This window comes from Caretta caretta, chromosome 14, assembly GCF_965140235.1.
Source record: "Caretta caretta isolate rCarCar2 chromosome 14, rCarCar1.hap1, whole genome shotgun sequence".
In the NCBI taxonomy this organism is placed as follows: Eukaryota; Metazoa; Chordata; order Testudines; family Cheloniidae; genus Caretta; species Caretta caretta.
This window is the reverse complement of record NC_134219.1, coordinates 31818570-31825455: the sequence shown is the minus strand read 5'-3', so window position 1 is coordinate 31825455 and position 6886 is coordinate 31818570. Positions and strand designations below refer to the sequence as shown.

The 6886-nt window shown below is 50.5% G+C and overlaps 1 long non-coding RNA gene across 1 annotated transcript; it reads left to right on the top strand.

Annotated features, from left to right (window-relative positions):
- Positions 1-551: 551 nt before the first annotated feature.
- Positions 552-5700, top strand: LOC142069235 (uncharacterized). The gene is made up of 2 exons (XR_012665034.1): positions 552-997; positions 2168-5700. It is a non-coding gene; the product is annotated as an uncharacterized LOC142069235 (long non-coding RNA).
- The last annotated feature ends 1186 nt before the right edge of the window (positions 5701-6886 follow it).

The window sequence follows — 6886 nt, the reverse complement described above, 5'->3', positions numbered from 1 at the left end:
TCCAATCCATACTTCAACTTGCTGGCAAGAATACTGTGGGAGACCGTATCAAAAGCTTTGCTAAAGTCAAGATATATCACTTCCACTGCTTTCCCCATTTCCACAGAGCCAGTTGTCTCATCATAGAAGGCAATCAGGTTGGTCAGGCATGACTTGCCCTTGGTGAATCCATGCTGACTGTTCCTGATCGCCTTCCTCTCCTCCAAGTGCTTCAAAATGGATGTATTGGAGAAATCCTATTTGGCAACCTGTGAACCTCAACAGGGACTTATCTGTGCTTACACTCTGCCCAGACTTGTAGACACGCATACACCTCTCTTGGAGATGTTTCAACAGACATCTGACCCAGTAAAGTTTGTCCAAGAAAGGCCAATGCCTGCTTTCATCTCTGCTACTGGAGGCTACATTGTAGCAGAGAAAGAATGTAGGAAAAGAAACCTATGCCAAGTCATCTCTCTTTGAAAAACTGGAATTGAAATGAGAGTGGCTTTGTGGGAAACATTTGTTGGTTTGTTATCTCTGTAAGCAGGCTCTGAATGACATCTTGTAGGATTCATACAAGGTTTATGCGCTTGGCAACATTCAGGGCACACCCGGAGTGTTGTGCTGGACCTGTGCACACACAGCTCCTTTCAAGGGCATCAACCTTGGAATCTCGCCCAGATGACATGAACCGTGGAAGCCTCCTAGGACTGGGCTCAAGGCCCGAGAGCAAGGAATGCGGTAGATAGAAATTGGTAAATAAGAATGTTAAACAAAGCCAGTGTATTCCTTTTATCTGTTGGAGAATGTAATGCGCGGGGGGAGAGAAAGAATAAAGGGGAAGGTGGAAAGCTGACAGGCAGAAGCCTGTTAGCAGACCAGCCGTTTGCTTGCTAAAAGCTCTGTGCTGTCTTGTCATTGAACCGCCACAACTGGCGCCCGAACAGGGACCCTCAGCACTCACCTCGCCCGGCAAGGGTTTCAGATGCGTCACTCATCCGCTTCACAGATCCCAGTGAGTATTTTTCATTGTGGTAAGTATGGGAAGCTCCCTCTCTGCTTTGCAAGTGCAACACCGCAATGAGCTACAGTATTTGCTGCGTAAGGCTCAGCATGACTGCCCCACTCGAGAACTCACTCTCCTGCTACAGGAGGTGAGTGCCCAATGCCCGTGGTACCCTGAAGCCAGAACCCTTAAGCTAGCGGACTGGGAGCGGTTGGGCCAGACATTGCAAAAAGAGCCTCGGGTGCCCGTGCAGGCTCTACATGCTTGGCACCTCTGCCGCGACGTGATACAGCATGTCGCCTCGGACAGGCCTTCCCTCGCGAGGCTGGTGATCTCGCCACGCCTGTCCGCTCCTGCAGCCATCCCCCCTCCTGGCGATGCGACACAGCGTGTCACCTCGGAAAGGCCCTCTCCCGCACCAACAGAGGGGCTGCCGATCCCGCCACCCCCATCCACTCCTGCAGCCATCCCTCCCCCTGCTTCGCCCCCAGTGCCTCTATTACCACCGCCTCCCTGGCCTTCCCCACCGGAGCTGGTGTGTGATCACCCTCCCCCCGTGGGGCCCCATGCTCCGGGGCCCCCTGGGGGGTTGTCCGCGTCTGCTCAGGGGCTTTCGCCGGTGCAACAAATGGTTCACGCAGTGAAGACTCGCTCAGATCTTACAGCAGAGGAGCTGGCTGATCTGGTCTCAGTTTGTCCGGTGACCTGGCAGGATGATGGCCAGGGCAACCAGGTTGCAAACTGAGTCAGTTTGCCCTACTCGGTGATCAGAGATGTAAAGAAAGCGATTCGCGAGTTCGGCCTCACTAGCACGTATGTACGTGGTCTCATTGAAGGGCTAGGTACTGGGTACACCCTGATCCCTGAAGATTGGAAGGCGCTGTTGCGCATGATGCTGACGCCCAGTCAGTATGTTATTTGGCTTAGTGAGTATCGGCAGATGGCGGAACGCCAAGCCCAGATGTATAGAGAGCAAGGTATCATTTATGAGCACTTGGCAGGGGAGGGCCAGTTTGCTACTGTTCAGATGCAGTCTCAACTCCCTCAGGCCGTCTTCCCCATTATTTCCACCTGCACCCAGCATGCTTTCCGGAAGGTCCCGGATTCGGGCAAGCCTACCAAAAGCTTTGCCAGTATCCATCAGGGTGCATCAGAGTCCTTTATGGATTTTACCAACAGATTGCAGGAGGCTATCTTCCGGCAGGTGGATAGCCCTGCAGCAGCTCAGGAGATCCTGTTAAAAATGGCAGTTGAAAATGCAAACGAGGATTGCCGCCGTGCCCTCCAGGCTGCACAAGCTTCTGGAATTCTAGAGCTGTCAGACATGCTACGGGCGTGCCAGAACATCGGAACCCAAGCACAAAAAGCTGGAGTTCTGGCTGCCGCTCTGCGGAAAAGCGGGAAGGAGGGGAAGTGTTGTTACCGCTGTGGTAAGGAGGGTCACTTTCAGCGGAAGTGCCGCTCATCGACGGCGCCCGCCCGCCCCTCAAAGAAGTGCCCCAAGTGTCGGAAGGGCTATCACTGGGCTAATCAGTGTTGTAGCGGGTCGGGAAACCGCATGACGGGTCTCCCCCAAACCCAGGGCCAAACAGGGGTGTTTCCCACTCAGACAACTGTTCCTCTGCTTTAAACCCCATAGACTCCATGAAGGCGGCGACTGCCGGAAGTGCAGGGCTTGATTTGATTATGCAGGAGGACGCTGACTTTTGGTTGCCGGGGGAGGTTTGCGCCATACCTACCCAGGTGACGGGACCTCTCCCTGATGGATTTGTGGGTCTGGTTCTCCCTTGCTCACACGCTGGGAAACAGGGTTTTTTTGTCATCCCAGGGGTCATTGACACCGATTACACCGGCATTATTAAGGTTCAGGTATGGACCCATCTTCCACAGTCGCTCCCGCGTGGACAGTCAATTGCGCAATTGATTTTAGTTCCCTATCAGGTGCCAGCCGCAGAGGACCGAGCCCGGGGCGGGAATGGCTTTGGATCGACGCTGGCTCAGTCGCCATCTCACAACACGTCCTCTCCACTTGTTGCTCTAACAATGTCGGTCTGCCCCTTGAAACCTCAGTTAACACTTCTCTTAAATAATGTTCCTTTTACAGGGCTGGTGGACACTGGAGCTGACGTTATGGTGATTCGTGATCCGGAGTGGCCAGTCGATTGGCCAACAGTTCCTTCTAAAGAGTTGTGGGGGATCGGGGGTAGCAAACCCGGATGCCAAAGTTTGTCTTGGGTCACGGTCTCTAAACCAGGAAGCTGTGCCCTTGCTACAATCCGCCCTTTTGTACTCCCTGTCCACCTCAATATTTGGGGCCGTGACTTACTTACAAAGCTGGACACCACCCTCGATATTAATATATAATGGAACAAAATCCTCCCTCACCCACCTTGCCATCCGCATTACCATTGGTATGGCAATCCTTAGAGCCCATATGGATTGACCAGTGGCCCCTCCCCCTAGAAAAGCTGAAAGCGCTTCATTTACTTGTACAACAATATTTGCATGCACAGTGCTTGGAGAGCTTCACTAGTCCTTGGAACTAGCTGCTGTTATTTTGGCCTTTCAACTTCTTGCTGATTGTCCCTTTAATTTGATCGTGGACATGCATTATGTTTATCAGGTAATTGATCATTTACCCCTTGCCCTTATTACCCCTCAGGTCGATGCGGACCTTCTTCGCCTGTTTTTGTCCTTACAGTATCTCATCACCACTCGTAATTTCCCTTATTTTGTTGCTCATATTCGCAGTCATACCCCTCTGCCTGGGCTACTTACTGAAGGCAATACACGCGCTGATCACGCGTTACGTGGTCAGGTAAATTCCCTTTTTTCTGACCCCATTGAAAGCCATTCCTTTTTTTATCAGTCTGCCTCTGTTTTGGCCTGACAGTTTCACATTCCTGCTGATCATGCACGTTCTATTGTTTGTTCCTGCCCCCACCGTACCGCTGCTGCCCCTACCTTTTCTTATGCCGTTAACCCCAGAGGTACCGCAGCGAATCAGCTGTGGCAAATGGATGTCACTCACGTGCCACAATTCCGCCCCTATTCGTTTTTACATGTTTCCATTGATACCTATTCAGGATTCCTCTGGGCGACCCCACAGCGTGGGGAAGCCACTCCCAAAGTTATTCACCATTTGCTAGCCTGTTTTGCTGTTATGGGTCGCCCGAGCCAGATAAAAACAGATAATGCCCCAGCCTATTGCTCCACAGCCCTCTCCATTTTTTGTGCCCAATGGGACGTCCGTCTCAAACACGGGATCCCTTATAATTCCACAGGCCAAGCTATTGTTGAACGTGCAAATCGCACTCTAAAAACCTTGCTTGACAAACAATTAAAACAAGGGGAGCTGCGTCTCCAAACCTTAGGAGACATTCAGCAACAATTGCATATCCTTTTGTTTACTTTAAATAATTTAATGCTGAACGCAGATCAGCAGACCCCCGCGGATCGGCATTTTCACAAATCCGAGGTACTGGAAAGACCGCGTGTCTATTACCGTCAGCTGCCCGATCTGCAATGGCTGGGCCCAGTACCTCTAATCACTTGGGGTCGGGGATATGCTGCTGTGTCTCTCCCTGCAGGACCGTTGTGGGTTCCGGCCCGGTGTGTGCGACCGGCACTGAAGCAGCATGGCATGGCACCAGGTACTATCGAACCCCATACCGGAGTTTCAGCTGACCTTGGAGGAGACCGCGTTGCCTCCCGGGTCGACAACGGCAGGATGGAAACGGAGGAGGCGTAGCGTCCCAAGCCAGCCCGTGACATGGGGAGCAGTAAAAGCATTGGTCGCCTCGGCTCAACGAAGACTGGCAGCAAACCAACAGCCAGAGACTTCTGAGACTTTGTTTGTGGCAATTCTTGCCCAAATTACTGCTAATTCTGTATTGACTGTATGCCTTTTGTGCCTGCTATTTCCTGTAGGGGTTGGCTCGGGAGCGCTTTCTCCGTTACGGGCCCGAATGACATATAACCTATGGGAAAGATTGGCTTCAATAGCAAATGTTACCCACTTTTGTTTATTTGATTTTGTAGCAGCTGAAGAATTGTTAGGTACATGCCTTATTCCAGTATGTCATCACCCTGAGGAAATTGGGAATGAGATGATGCTCGCTGCTTACGCGAACCTCTCTTCCCAGTATTCTAGCATGGCTAATTGGGGCCCGGCCAATTATACTTTACCTTCTTAAGCTTATTTTTTGCTGTTGCTGTGTGCAATGTATTTCCCTTTTGTTAAGGCTTTGTCGAGAACTGCCCTGGCAGGCTCCACGAGTTATGACCTTGTCTGTCCGGGAGTTAATTGGCTTGCAAAAGCAAATTGATGGCTACCATGAGATGGCCAAGCACAAATAAACAAAAAAGGAGGGGATGTAGGATTCATACAAGATTTATGCACTTGGCAACATTCAGGGCACACCCGGAGTGTTGTGCTGGACCTGTGCACACACAGCTCCTTTCAAGGGCATCAACCTTGGAATCTCGCCCAGATGACATGAACCGTGGGAAGCCTCCCAGGACTGGGCTCAAGGCCCAAGAGCAAGGAATGCGGTAGATAGAAATTGGTAAATAAGAATGTTAAACAAAGCCAGTGTATTCCTTTTATCTGTTGGAGAATGTAATGCGCGGGGGGAGAGAAAGAATAAAGGGGAAGGTGGAAAGCTGACAGGCAGAAGCCTGTTAGCAGACCAGCCGTTTGCTTGCTAAAAGCTCTGTGCTGTCTTGTCATTGAACCGCCACAACATCTAGTGATGCACTACAGGAAAAGAGTTCAGCAGCAGACAATATTTGCATAGACATGCATACTGTGCCTAGGTGTTTGGCAGATAGACCTGCTTTGCCAAAGTGACCAATTTTGGCTGGATTGAGGTTACAGGTCACTTTCACTACTGAATGCAGGGTAAGAAAATGTTGTTATCATTACTGTATGAGTAAAGGGCAGCAGGGGGTCGGAATGCCAAATCCCATTGAAGTGCGGGGGAGGGGGCATGGACTCTGCTTAAAGAGCCCTAGGTAGCATTTGACTGTTTGCACTCCAGTTTTTAAAAACAGAGATGATTGAATTCACTTGAGAGTCCCTTTTCTTCTGTTCAGTGATTACTGGAGCTGAAATCACTGACGAGCAGATCTACGGGTTAAGTCTTAAACCTTCTACAGGGAGAGTGTTGCAATGGAAAACAATGAAGAGGCAGCAGCGCAGAGGTTCCCCGCTGCCTGGTGAAATCACTAAAAGCTGGGCTAAGTGCGGGAACCTCAGAATGCAGCATCCCCGAAGTGGCAGTGAGCAGCAGCAGCAGTTATAACAGTGGCAGAGGTGGCAGCAGGTGGTGAGCAGTGGCAGAGATCACAGCAGCAGCAACAGTGCTTAATGCCCCACCCCCTTTTTAGGGGTGGGAGGTGGACACTTGTAAACAAACGCACCCTGAATTCTGGGTCTTGGCAGACTACATGGAATGCAGCAGAGAAAAAGGGGAGTGGATCGTTAAAGGGACATTCATTCATTGGACTTTCGCATTGCAAGATGGGGAACTGAAGCAAAGAACACTTCCCAGTGTACTATGGGGTGGGTGTTTGCTTATGGTTACATGCTTTTGAATCATGGTCGTGATGTTTTCCCAAATAAATGCTGGGTTCCCTTTCCCTTTTAATAGACGTTTTCCTTTGTTATACACAAACTCAATGCTGGAAAATGTAAAGTATTGCCTCTTACCGTCATCCAGGGCTGGTGTTAAGTTTTCCCAGAGTATTGGGTATGGGCTTCTCATAAATATAAAGGGAAGGGTAAACAGCTTTAAAATCCCTCCTGGCCAGAGGAAAAACCCTTTCACCTGTAAAGGGTTGAGAAGCTAGGACAACATCACTGGCACCTGACTAAAATGACCAATGAGGAGACAA